Source organism: Microcebus murinus, chromosome 9 (assembly GCF_040939455.1).
Source record: "Microcebus murinus isolate Inina chromosome 9, M.murinus_Inina_mat1.0, whole genome shotgun sequence".
Taxonomy (NCBI): domain Eukaryota; kingdom Metazoa; phylum Chordata; class Mammalia; order Primates; family Cheirogaleidae; genus Microcebus; species Microcebus murinus.
The window spans coordinates 80,449,051-80,461,904 of NC_134112.1; the positions used below are offsets into that span (position 1 = coordinate 80,449,051).

General features: G+C 42.4%; 1 protein-coding gene across 1 annotated transcript in view; it reads left to right on the forward strand.

Moving 5' to 3' along the window:
* SND1 (staphylococcal nuclease and tudor domain containing 1) overlaps positions 1-12,854 on the forward strand; it is a 425,525-nt gene that overhangs the window by 369,171 nt on the left and 43,500 nt on the right. The gene's annotated exons all lie outside the window — the stretch shown is intronic.

Consider the following 12,854-nt stretch of genomic DNA (forward strand, 5'->3'; position numbering starts at 1 on the left):
TAAAGCCAGAGTGAGCTAAAGAATCCAGCAATGATTGGACAAGGCCTGTGTCAGGAGTTTGGTATTATAGAATGGGTCCTGCCCTAAGATTGGAATACCTACCTGAGTTCAACTCCCCTTTCTGCCACTGATTAGACATGTGACAAATCTTAAAATAGCTCTAAACCTTGGTTTCTTCGTTTATAAAATTAAGGAAATGGACTAGGAACTTTCTTGCAACTCTCTTAGTCCATGATTCCTACCACTTCTCAGATACATAGTTCTGTGTAGAAGGTCGACCCTTTGGGATTATAGCCAAGTCGTGGAAATGGGCCACAAAGTTGACGAGAGGATGCTTCTCTCAGTTTAATCTAGAGATCCACTGTGCCAGAGCAGAGCAGATCAGACTATGTTTTCCTAGCTACTAAAAAGGCTCATAGATCACAGAATGTTAAAGCTAAAAAGACCTTGGAGATTATCCGGATTTAACCTCTCATGTTACAGATATCACTAATGAAGCTCAGACAGGCACAGTGACTTATGTAAAGCTATGTGACTAATTAGTATCAGAGTCTGTCCTTTCTGAGCTCAGTCCCTCAGTCAGTATGACAGTGTATAGCTAATTGGCATTTAAACCTGAGGCTTGAAGATAGTTCCAAATGCCTGTCCTCTGTGGTCGTGTATGTAAATGCTACTATACTTTGCTAAGTTGGGATAAAGATGGGTCTTCAATAGAGCCTGTCTGCCATTTCAAGTGACTTTGGGCCCCTAATAGAAAGTGACAGAAATGGTCATCTGGAGAACTCAGGACTGCCCCACCCTGCTAGGATTATTGGGCTCCTGGTATAGGCCAGGGCTAGACCACTCCCAACCTGAAATGTATCCCTGAGGCATTATCCTGAGCAGCCACTAGATGTCCATAATGGCTTGCTGGGTGTGCCGGGAATGAGCAGTTCCAGAGGGTACCATTTTGCCTCTAATAGACTTTTGGGCCCCTTTAAGGTAGGTCTGTCAGTGGCAGGAATAGAACAAGTGCAAAGACAAGAAAGAAAAAGATAGTATGGAAATTGGCACAAAGGGAAGGAAACATATCAGTTGATCGGTAAACTAGTAATAACAAAACAGTAGTAGAAATCATCTGCATGGAAATAGTCACCTCCCCTTCTTCCCAAGGTAATGAACACCTTTTGTGTGTATATGTATGTTTGTGTATCTCTCTCACCTCCACCCACATGTGCAGATACCTCTCAGGGTCAACTAGTCCTGAACTTTCTGTTTAATAGATAAAGTCAGAAATGCAAAAGGAAGGTTAATAATTCTTGTCTGTGGTCCCATAGTGAGCCTGGCTGTACCATTACTACCCACAGTCATGAAGGGAATGAATTTTATTCCTCAAGCCCACTGATTCAGGGCAAGACAGCTGTTCTAAGTTACCCACTCTTCTCAGTGTTCTCAGACTCCATTGTTCTTTTCCCTTAAGGACTCGCCTCTTTAAGGAAATCAGAAGAGTGGACAAAAACAACAACAATAACAACAAAAAAAATCCTCTCCTTCAAGAGCAATTTTTAAAAACCTAGACTAAGAAAAAACAAGATGCTTAATATGAATGGCAAAGAACTATAATATAACCTCTTTTCTGAGGTTAGTTTCAGGGCTTAATTTCTTTAAGGGCTGCCAGGCTTGATTAATAGAGAAAACTTCCCAAGTGCCACACTGTCACCTCTTTTGGAATAGTTTGGTACCCTTTCTAGCCACAATCACCTGCATGTTCAAACAGACCAGAGAGGTCCAGCCAGGAGCCTTGAAAATGTACCTTTGCAGGTGCACTGGCCCATTCCAGGCTCTTCTGGTTTATCCTCTCTAATTGCCTGTGTATAGCAGCAATAATAATGATGTTAATAGCAACCTTCACTGCAGTATTGATAAGTACTTGGCACTGGGTTAAGTTACACATATTTAATCCTCACAACGGTTCTGTGAAGTGGGTACCATTAGACTTCCCATTTTGCAGATGAATTTAAGAAGCTTTTTCTTTATTTTTATTTATTTATTTTTTGAGACAGAGTCTCGCTTGTTTCCCAGGCTAGAGTGAGTGCCGTGGCGTCAGCCTAGCTCACAGCAACCTCAAACTCCTGGGCTCAAGCAATCCTTCTGCCTCAGCCTCCCGAGTAGCTGGGACTACAGGCATGTGCCACCATGCCCGGCTAATTTTATATATATATATTAGTTGGCCAATTAATTTCTTTGTATTTTTAGTAGAGACGGGGTCTCGCTCTTGCTCAGGCTGGTTTCGAACTCCTGACCTCGAGCAATCCGCCCGCCTCGGCCTCCCAGAGAGCTAGGATTACAGGCGTGAGCCGCCTCGCCTGGCCTAAGAAGCTTTTTCAGCATCACAGAACTAATGAGTGACTGAATTGGTTTCTTGAGGTTGCCATAACAAATCACTACATAGTTGGTGATTTAAAACACAGAAATGTATTCTCTCACGGCTCTGAGGTTAACAGCTCAGAATGTGGCAAGGCTGTGCTCCCTCCATAGGCCTTCAAGGAGAATCATTCCTTGCCTCTTGCCCTTTCTAGTTCCTGCTGGCTGTCCGCATTCCTTCATTCGTAGCTGTGTCACTTCAGTCTCTGCCTCCGGGGTCATATTGTCACCTCCTCTCTGTCTGCCACTCTCCTTTTAATGACTTATGAGGACACTTGTCATTGAATTTAGGGCCCACCTGGATAATCCAGAATGATCTCCTCATCTCAAGATCCTTAGTTATGTCTGCAAAGACACTTTTTCCAAATAGAGTAACAGTCATAGATTCTGGAGATCAGGACGTGCACCTGTCTCTCTGGGGCTCATTCAAGCCTCTGCATTCATAGAGCCAGCTTTTATTCTCCATTCGGAGCCCAACTTTAGACCACTCTGATGTTGTGATGTGCCATTTAAGAGAGAGGGTACATCTGACAACCAGCAGGTGACTCTTCCACACATCTGTGCTTGTGAGGGGTTGAGGAGCCACACATGAGCTGTACAGCCATGGGGTCTTCCCACTGGGATGGGAGAGGGTCTGTCAATCAGGAAACATCACACGAGCTGAGAGAAGGGGGCAGGCCAATAAGGACAGACTCTTCCAAGAGAAAGAGTCCTCTTATTTTCTTTCTGTTTCTTTCAAATTCCATTTCTTAATGATTTTCTCTTTCTTTACATAGTCTCTAGATTTTATCCCATAGATCTTGGAACATTAAGCATTTACCAGCAACACTAAAAGTACCTCATGGGCATTGCTACAAAATTTGGCTCAACTGTCCTTAGAGACATTGATCTTTGTGTTCATTGGAGATTAAAGGAGAGCTGTCAGGTATAGATGTGGAACTGAGAGTTATGAATAAAATGGCTTTTCAAGTATCTCAAACATAAATTTGATTGTTAATCATGCCTATAATTACTATTAGCCTTATCACAAAAGCATGCATAATGTGTGTTTAAATTCATTCGTATTTTGGTTAAGGGAAGCCCAAATGTTTTTTTCCCCAAATTGACTTCTACAAAATTTGTGACGTGAGAGTGAGTGTGTGTGTATGTATGTTTATGCTAGTGGACATTATAGCATAGTGGTAGGTATGAAGTATCCCTGTAGTCAGACAAACTTGGGTTCAAATCCCAGTTCAACCTCTTGCCTACTGTGTTTACGTAAGTTAGTTCTTGAAGCCTCAGATTCATCATAGGTAAAGTGGGATTAATAACTGTGCTTATTTCATGGTGGTGTTGGACCAGAAGGAAGTGAGGGAAATCACAGTCATTGTCAGCAAACAGTAGTAGTGGTAGCACCTATCATTTTCTAAGATGGAAACTACCATAGAAAGGCACTATTTCATTCAAAGTCAGTTATTGTAAGAATCCTTTTTCTTTTTTTTTTCTTTCCCCTTAGATTCATCTGCTGTTGGTATTATACCTAATTTAGAACTTTTAATTCTTTATTCAAGGTATAAGTGGTTTTTGTTTGTTTTTAGCAGTTTTTTTTTATAATTTTGAGATAATTTTAGATACAAGCAGATCAAATAATACTAAGTTCCCGTATACCCTTCACCCCGGGTTCCTCTTATGTTAACATCTTATGTGACCATAGAACATTTATTCAAAACTAAGAAATCTATTCAAGACATAGGTTTTTACTCTTGCCCTCTACAGTCTCTTTTCCATAGCAACTAAAGTGATCTTTGTGACATTAGATCAGATTATGTTATTGATTTGCTTTAAATACTCTAGTGTCTTCCCCTGATAATTTGAATAATAACTAAATTGCCTACCATGGCTCACAGGCCCTTCATCCCTTGTCTGTACTTCTGCCCTCATATTTTATCACATTCCTCTTCATTTCCTGCACTTCAGCCTCACTGGTCATCTTTATTCTCCTGGAATACTCTTAAGGTGGTCTCCCAATCAAGGCTTTTGCTTTCTTCTCTACCTAGAGCATTCTCCCTCATATCTTCAGGGGGCTGGCTGCTGCTGGAGCAGCTCTCCTCAGAGAGACTTTCCTTGACTGCCCTGTCTGATATAGCCCCACCAATCATGGTCAGATCACCCAGTTTTATTATTTTATTTACCATTATCTTGTTTATGTGTTTGTTTACTTTGTTGCATACCCCCATGAAAGCAGAGGCCCTTTCCATCTTGTCTCTGATACCACGATCATAGTAGTGAATTACTTATTTCAGAAGGTTGAGGACTGTTTGTGATGTCCCATGTGGGTAAGAGCGCAGGCCTCCCTGATGGTATATCGATAGCCTTAGCCCCACCCCTACTCTGCTTATATTCTTTGAAAAGGTAGGTGAAAAATTACCAACCTTATTTTTTTTTATTATTTCAGCATATTATGTGGGGCCAACCTTATTTTTTTTAATACTGGAAAACTTAAGGAGGAGGATCCTAATGACCTTAAGATGTCTCCAGTCCTCAATTTTTAGAATTCTACCCCCTGCTGACAAATTTATGAATGAGAGTTTTAGGGAGGTATTACAAAGACTCACAGGTTCTTGGCAGTTTTGAATATGTGAAGAATGAGCATAGGTACACAAATACACATATCTGGGCCTGTGTATGCATATGCCTGTCATTTTCAAATTTGCTAAAGTGCATTTTCTCCAAATGGAGTGGGGGCTGTTCCTGAAATAGGGAACACCAGGACAGTAAGATCAAATGCTTTGAAAGTGGCTGTGCCAACGCTTTTTGCTAATTAAAGAATGTTAGGACAATCACCACCAGCAGCAGTAAAGGGCGCCCCATTACCTCGCTTTATGGAGAGCTGGGTAAATTTAAAGGCTGCTATAAATATCCCACTGAGTGCCTGAGCTGTAGCACAGTGGGCGGGCACCCGGCTGGGCAAGCAGAGGAGTCCAGAGCTTCTGTCCAGGGTCTTCATCTCTATTAGCTGTCAGTCTCCAAATTTTGTTTGACTGAAGAACAAACAATTCCATCAACAAACTCTTAATGTAAAACACTTAGGGTGGGAGGGGGTGGAAGCAGAGCAAACAGCTGTGTGGTGAGTCTGACTGGGAGCCCAAGCCACCTGAGTCCTTCTCCAGATTTGTCATTAACTTTCTTTTCCTTTTGCCTTGAGGGAAGATGTTTCTTCATGTTGTGACCCTATTTCCTTCAACCATGGGTGTGTCACAGAAATTATTTGTAAGAAAAAGTCACATGGCTTATGGTCATTCTCCTAGGAATGTCCTAAGGTCCCTTACTGAGCAACTTTGTGCTCCAGAGAAAAACTTAGCATTTAGAAAGTGTGAAAAAATGGGAACATATCTTTTATATTTATCCCATGGAATTTCCGACTAAATTTAAGACATCTACTCAGGTTGGAATTTTCTCCATACTGTTAATCTATTCAATTTGGCCTGAAACCTGTTGTGTCCTTTTCTGTGGTCTCTTTTGCATCTCTTCCATGGCCTCCAAGACACTCTAATCCCCTTGGTCTGTAGAGCAGTGCCATGTTGGCATTGCCTTCTCTCTGCCAGCTTTCTTCATCTGTTGTTAAGTTTCTTTGTGCATCAGCATCTATGGCCATCAAGCTGTCTTGTGCAATTTCCTAACAGTTTTCAATGATATGCTTTCAGTAGTTATCTCTGGGGTCTTCCCACTTCCAGTTGGTATGACCTCTGGCCATCATCCAGTACTGGCCTAGTAATATGAGTTCCTCAGTATGTTCATTTGTCTCATCTAAGGGGTTTCAGAGGGAGAATTAAAGGACTCAAAATGGAAATGTGGGCTTGAATTTTGTCTCTCGGTTGCTGATGTGACCATTCTCACCCCACCGTATCCCATCCTTGAGCAAAAGGATAAACACTTTACCTTAGAGGTAGAGGGGAGTACAGCATTCGGAACACCAGGGCACCAGCCTGAAGCCCCACACCACTGGCTTCCATGAGTCTCCAAATGATCGATGGGTAGGTTGGCTGACACCCAGTTTCCTGGGTACTGTGTTCCTTTCCATTGTGATATCAGTTTCCTCAGGAGTTAGATGTACCTGCCTCAGCCTGCTTCTGGTCCGTGTTTTTAGACACAGCTCTATTACAAATGCTTTTAGTGGGAAATCACCTTTATGTCTACAGGAACTGCAGATAGGTGAGCGTGAACTAAAGGATCTAGGGCCCTCAGCTCCTCTATCAGATTTAGAGAAGATTAGAATGTTCCCAATTTGTTGGTTGGTAAATTCTGTTCATATACATATTCTCTGGTTTTTACTTTCTGTCTCTCTCATATACAATTCTGAATTTGGCCAGAACTAATAGGTAGATTTGTAGATTTGTGTATTTCTTTTTAACCATGGGTGACATGACTACCTTGAACCTTATTCTCCTTTACCCCAGAATACCACCCTCCTACCATGAATCGCCATCTTTCAATTTTTGCTTCACTGTCAGCCAAGAATGCTAAGCAGGCTGCTCAAGGGAACCTTTTATCTTGGTCTACTTAAACTATTTCTCTGAAGGACACCAGACTGAAATGGCTCTGCTTCTTATCAGAGCCCCTATAGCCCCAGACCTTGTGGGACTACCAGCTGGGGCTCTGGGGTCTTCTACCATGATGCCTGGACACTGATAGCCTGGCTAGAAGAGCCCTCGTTCTGTATCACTTTCTTGGTGAATGTGGCCAGTTTGTGTGACAGCCCAGTGAAGCTGCTTAATTTGTATTCGGGGCACAAACCCTGAATAAAACCTGTGAGGAGCCCTGCCAACCAATAACTCTGAAAGGATTCTTTGTGTAAGTGAGCAGTGTCTGAGCTGAATCAGGCTCCCCTCCCTCCCCCCAAAATGGCCTCTCCGCCCCAGCAACTCGGCGGTGCTTTGGAGCTGGCACAGAGCCCTTGGGGATGCCTCCCCAAGAGGAGACCATCTTGGGATCCCAGACACACGGAGCAACGTAGGCTCCATCCTTCCTACCTTGGCTCTGGCAGTCTGCCTCCAAATGCCAGTCAGTGGGATCCGCTCAAGTCTGTCTGCACGTGAGAGAGATAGTAAGTGAAAAAAAAGAGAATATGAACCTGAACAGAGCAACCAACAAATCGGAGATATTCTCATTCTCCCCAGACACCTGAGAAGGACGTAGCCTGTGCTCAACACTCTGCTGCTGCTCATCCTGCCAGACTGGTCCTTCTCTCTTTCCCCGAGCAGGACCTATGTTAGCCCAAGCCAGTTTGAGTTCCTAACCAATAAAAGCCATCTTTTGCTCCTATAGTCTGAAAAGGGACAGAAATTAGACCCTCAGTTCCTGAACATCTGGCAGCTTAAGGGTAAAATTTCTTATCAAATTGAGACCAAGAGACGTGCCTGCCCTGATAGGAGGCCAGGCATATCCCAGGCATGTCAGCACCAGCAGCACCAACCCTGCCCCATTTTAAATGCCTCCTAAGGACTTTTCTCTTGCCAGCTGCTGTCCGAGTCTGTCTCTTTTAAAACGTTATTTGTTATTAATGAGTTTTCTAAACATATAACCTTGACTCACTTGCTTAGGTGAACAAGACCATTCTCATTAAGTACTATTTTCTCTAGGGAGGAAAAGAATTAAGTGGGTGTTGAAGAATTTTCTAAGGTCTCACACTCACATGTGAGCCTAGAGGACATTAGCACTGGCAAATGAGTGGAGAATTGGTCTCAGTTTTTGGCCCTCTGAATGTCTGCATCTCAGAGGTGACACCAGTTCTCCCTGCCCCATCTTATTTCAGTGATGCTGGTTTGTTCATGCTGGCCTTCGCCTTTGCCAGGCTAAAACTCTCTTGTATCTCATTTGCCCTAATTATTCAGAATATATTGATCAAGGCACCTTACGATAGGCCCCTATCATATGACAAGCATATTTAGCTGCCTATATTTTGTCCATCATAAATAACATACATGTAGTAAACATTGCAATGCTTTTTAAATAGTGTCTGTTATATACAATAATGTAATCAATTTTCCCCATTTTATTTTTGAAGCTTCTAAGAGAAGGATAGTGCAGAGGGAAGGGCTGTGGGCCTGAGAGAACCTGGGTCGGAGGACAAAAGCTATCAGAGTGGGGTTTCCTGCACTTGTCTGCATTCACCTTCCCCTGAGGAGCATTTATTCCCCAAAAGGAACAAAGATGTGGCCCCCAGACTCATTGCTTTCACATCTGGGTAGCTGGAGGAGAAGAAAACCCAAGGAAATGTTTCCATTCAGTTGAAAGAAAGAAAGGTTTTTTCAGGCCCACCTTCTATCTTGAGTGCTCCGTTGCCACACTCGGGCCAGTGGCACTTGCAGTGTGTGTCGTATCACTTCTCCACTCAATGTGGTCAAGGAGCTTTGCAGCCCTGACATGTAGCGCAGAAAGATTTATTCAGGCTGAGTCCACAAAAGGACAGAGAGGCTCCTAAAGAATCAGGCTTTGTAGACAAATGCAGTCCTGCGTGATTCCCAGAGACTTTCTCCCCTAGGATAGGTCAGGTGAGCAGAAAATGTGAAATCAGTGACTTGAAAACTGGTTACCGCAGAATTTTCTGCATGGGCCCCATACATGTACAACACACTTATTTTTAAAATCCTTCTTTGTTCTTACCTTGCTGAAATCATTCATTGTTTTTACACCAAAGAAGATAATAAAAAGGAGCTTATCTTCCCTTTCTCTACCTTCCCCCACCTTTTATCCCTCCTCTTATTCCTGTTCCAACGCAGTTTGAGAGAACCTTCAAGAATGGACTTGTTGAGATGGCTTTGTTCTCATCCTCAGAAATATAACAGCCTTTTCCCATTTGGTCTTTTATTTTTCCAGATAGCTCATATTGAGTAGAAGCAGTATACTGTATCTGTTTCTCTATTGATGGATCTCATTCTGGTGTTGTGTGCATTTGTCTCTGAGGTCTGCTGATGCCAGTTTAGTTTTAAAATCCTTATTTTTGCAAATCCATTTGTGTCCTAGGTTTAGCTCCCGATTATAGGATTAGCAGATTAGGATTATAGGGTTTGTCTGATGTCTTCTCCAAGCTTCCTATCAGATTTATGGCTATGAATTGAGAAATTTGCACATTGATAGCGTGGAAACTAGAGGCAGATATGGACCGATGGGGGAAGGAAAAAAAGAGCTCTTATAAAGAATTGGAATGGATCAGCCCTGATCTTTGGATCAGAACCAGTTGAGAACATGAAAACGTCAACTTCTTGTCTATCTCTTGACTTTACAACTCTGCTGAGCTGCCTATTCCTTCTAGACTAACTTTCCATGGCCCCTGACTCTGCCTCCTCCCCATCCGGTGGCTGCACCCAAATGGAGCTATAAGCCAGTGTTCCAGCCCTCTGGGTGGCATCCTTTGCTAAGAGCTCTCTTTCCTGTTGTCAACAGTCCCTATGGCCTCTGTCCAGTCAGTTCTCATTAGACAGCTCTTCTCTATATCAAGGAGCCTGCGAGGCTAACAAAAAAAAAAAAGGACAGAGATAGTCTTGGCACAGAGGAACCCCTGCCACTCCTCTGTCCACTCCTGTGATACACAAATATTAGAGGATCCAGCCACCTGGATTTGTTTTGGAGGTTGAAAAAGACATGTAACTGTAGTAAAGACTCATGGATCACTTTAGGCTATAGGTGTTTTATGCTGCAAGTAACAAAACATCCAATGAACTTAAGTAATCAGGAGATTTATCATCTCACATAAAAAGTCAGTCCCAAAGTAGGACAGCTCCAGGGAAGGTTGGTTTAACTGAGAGAGAGGGCCCCAGGTCAGAATCAGATACCTTGGTTCTTTCCATCTTTCTATTCTGCCATTCATTCCCTGTGCCCACAAGTACCTTTCTTGGCTGCAAGATGGTTGCCATAGCTCCAGACATTGCATACTCACACACCAATCTCCAAAGTCAGTAGGAGCATAATTTCTTACTTTGTGCACTTTTAAAAGCAAAAAAAAAAAAAAAAAATCCTTCCCCATGAGCCTCTCAGCTGACTTCGTTTTATGTGTTATTATGTAGATCTGGACAATTACATGCCCACTCCTCAGCTGATATGTGAGACCAGGAAAGGGAACTCTCCTCCCCAACCCAAGTGATTGGCTGAGACCAGGGATTTGTAGGGTCCATGAATTTGGATAAGAAAAAAAAATTACATCATTGTTTATATTAACCTCTAACTGAAATTTAGCATCTCCTTTGGAAATGAATGTATGGAACAAATCATTAAACTAGTATATATATCACTTTACCATCAATAGAAATCCAAACTATTTTCATATTATACTACATTAATTGCAGGAATTTCAAAATATTGTTTAATGTTACCACTGCTTTGAAAGTGTAGTAGTTTTTAGACCTGCTGCTAGATCTCATTTAGAGTGTTAGTAAAGAAACATGTGTTTATTATATCCTGATTTTGATGAGTTTTAAAAAATATTTTAACTGTTTTGCTGTAATTGGTTTCCTTTGTAATCCTAAGTATTTTATTTCATGTATTTAAAAATATTCTATGAAGAGGTCCATAGGCTTTCCTCAATTGCCAGAGGGGCACAAAATATAATCCAGTTAACATTTTCCTGAGTCACATACAAAAAAAAAGAATGGGGACCTGCCAGCAGGGAGCAGGGGGAAATGGCTGTTGATTGGGCAACCCGTGGCCCTTTCCACAATGAGTACCCATAGACTCAGGCAGCCTGAGTGCCACCAAGTGGTCCCTTCCCTGCTATTGCCCAGCTCCATTTCATTTACAGCAGTATCTTCTAAACTTCTGATATGTTTGTACCAACTATGTGCTTTTGCCAAATCCTGGTATACCTATACAATATTATCATATCTCCTTAATATTTTTCTTTAAATCATGTGTTCTTTCTAAAACAATTTTTTTAACCGAAGCTTCCTTAAATGAAAAAGTATCACTAACCGTAAATGAAAACCTTAAAAATAAATACATAGAATACACAATAGTGTTACTGACTCCTGGTTAAATCCTATTTGCCTGCAAGGCTCCAACCCTCTTGCATTAAAGAGGTGCTAAAGACAGATTGCTGCAAACTGAGACTTTCTCTCTAACAAAATCAGTTGAGAGATAACTGAAAAGGGAATAAGTCAGTTTATGGTTTTCATTTTGTGCCGTCTCATTGGCACACCGAAAATAATTCAGTCACTAGAGAAAAGCAGGTTCAAGATAGACTCCTTGTTTTACAGACTAGTGATCCCACCTACAAAGTAAATGAGGTTAGACTTAATTTTTATAAACACGCGTCATCTCTTAACCACTATTTCCTTCATTTTCTAAGAGCTCATAAACTATGTTTCAACAAATGGATCTGGAATTTGATCTGGGACAACCTGCACACTTTCTTACGCGTGGTTTGTGGGGAATTCACCATCCTACCTTTCCTTTTGCTTCTTTCCTTTTTCCCCTTTTTAAAGCTCAGGCCAGCATTTGCCTGTCTTCATCCTAACAGCTTCTCTTCTGTTCTCTGTGATCCCCCAAAGCATACAGACTAATCCAGCAACTATTGGTTACTTGATTAGCTTGGTCTTATACTACGGGACCTTAAGAGGGACAACATCAGTCTTGGAACCCTGTTGCAGAAGAGGCGGCCCTTTTTGACACAACCTCAGAGCTCAAAAAGAGGCAAATTAGATGAGCAGAGCCCTTAAAAGACAACAGAGGGCTGCACCAAGCAGTTTCGGCCCTGGTGCCAGCAGGTAGGAACATGTGTGTGGATGGAACTCAGCATGCAACTTCAAGGTGCAGAGCCAAGGATCAGAATCAGGTATTTGAGAGCTGGAAGAAAGCACAGAGATCTAATCCCATTCCCGATCTAGACATGAAGAAACACAAACCCAGAGAAGTTAAACGGCTTACCTTAAAGTCACGTGGGCATAAGGAAGTCACAGAGCTAACATCTGCCCTGAGCTGTTTCCACTTATTATATTAAGTCATTCTCAGGGGAAAATACAGTATGTCCTTCTGCCCAGAGTGTTAACATCAGTCTGGAGTCCCTCCCTACCTCCTCCTACCTTCTCTTTTTCTCTTCTTTCATCACTGGTCATTGTTCTACCCCTTCTTTCTTCTTGTTCTTACTTTTCCTCTCGCCAAAGCCCATGAGGACCAGAGCGGCACGTCTCAGGTACCTTGTCCTTGCCTGTAGCTCTGCTCCTCCAGAGCCTTCTCCTCTTCTTCCTTGAACCTTAGGACCTTGCATTGAAACTGCAAGAGTGGATGTTCTTTTTGGTGTTAGTAAACCTTTGTGTCCCCTCGACTTCTCTTTCTGCATTACTGTTGCTTGTAGGTACCCTTTCTGATAAGGACAGATTAGAAGGAAACAGTGCCCAACAGGGGCTTGGGGGAGGACCTCTTCCTTCTCCCCCCTTTTTCCTCCACTCCTAAACATTCTCCTGCCACCAAGTACAGTGGGA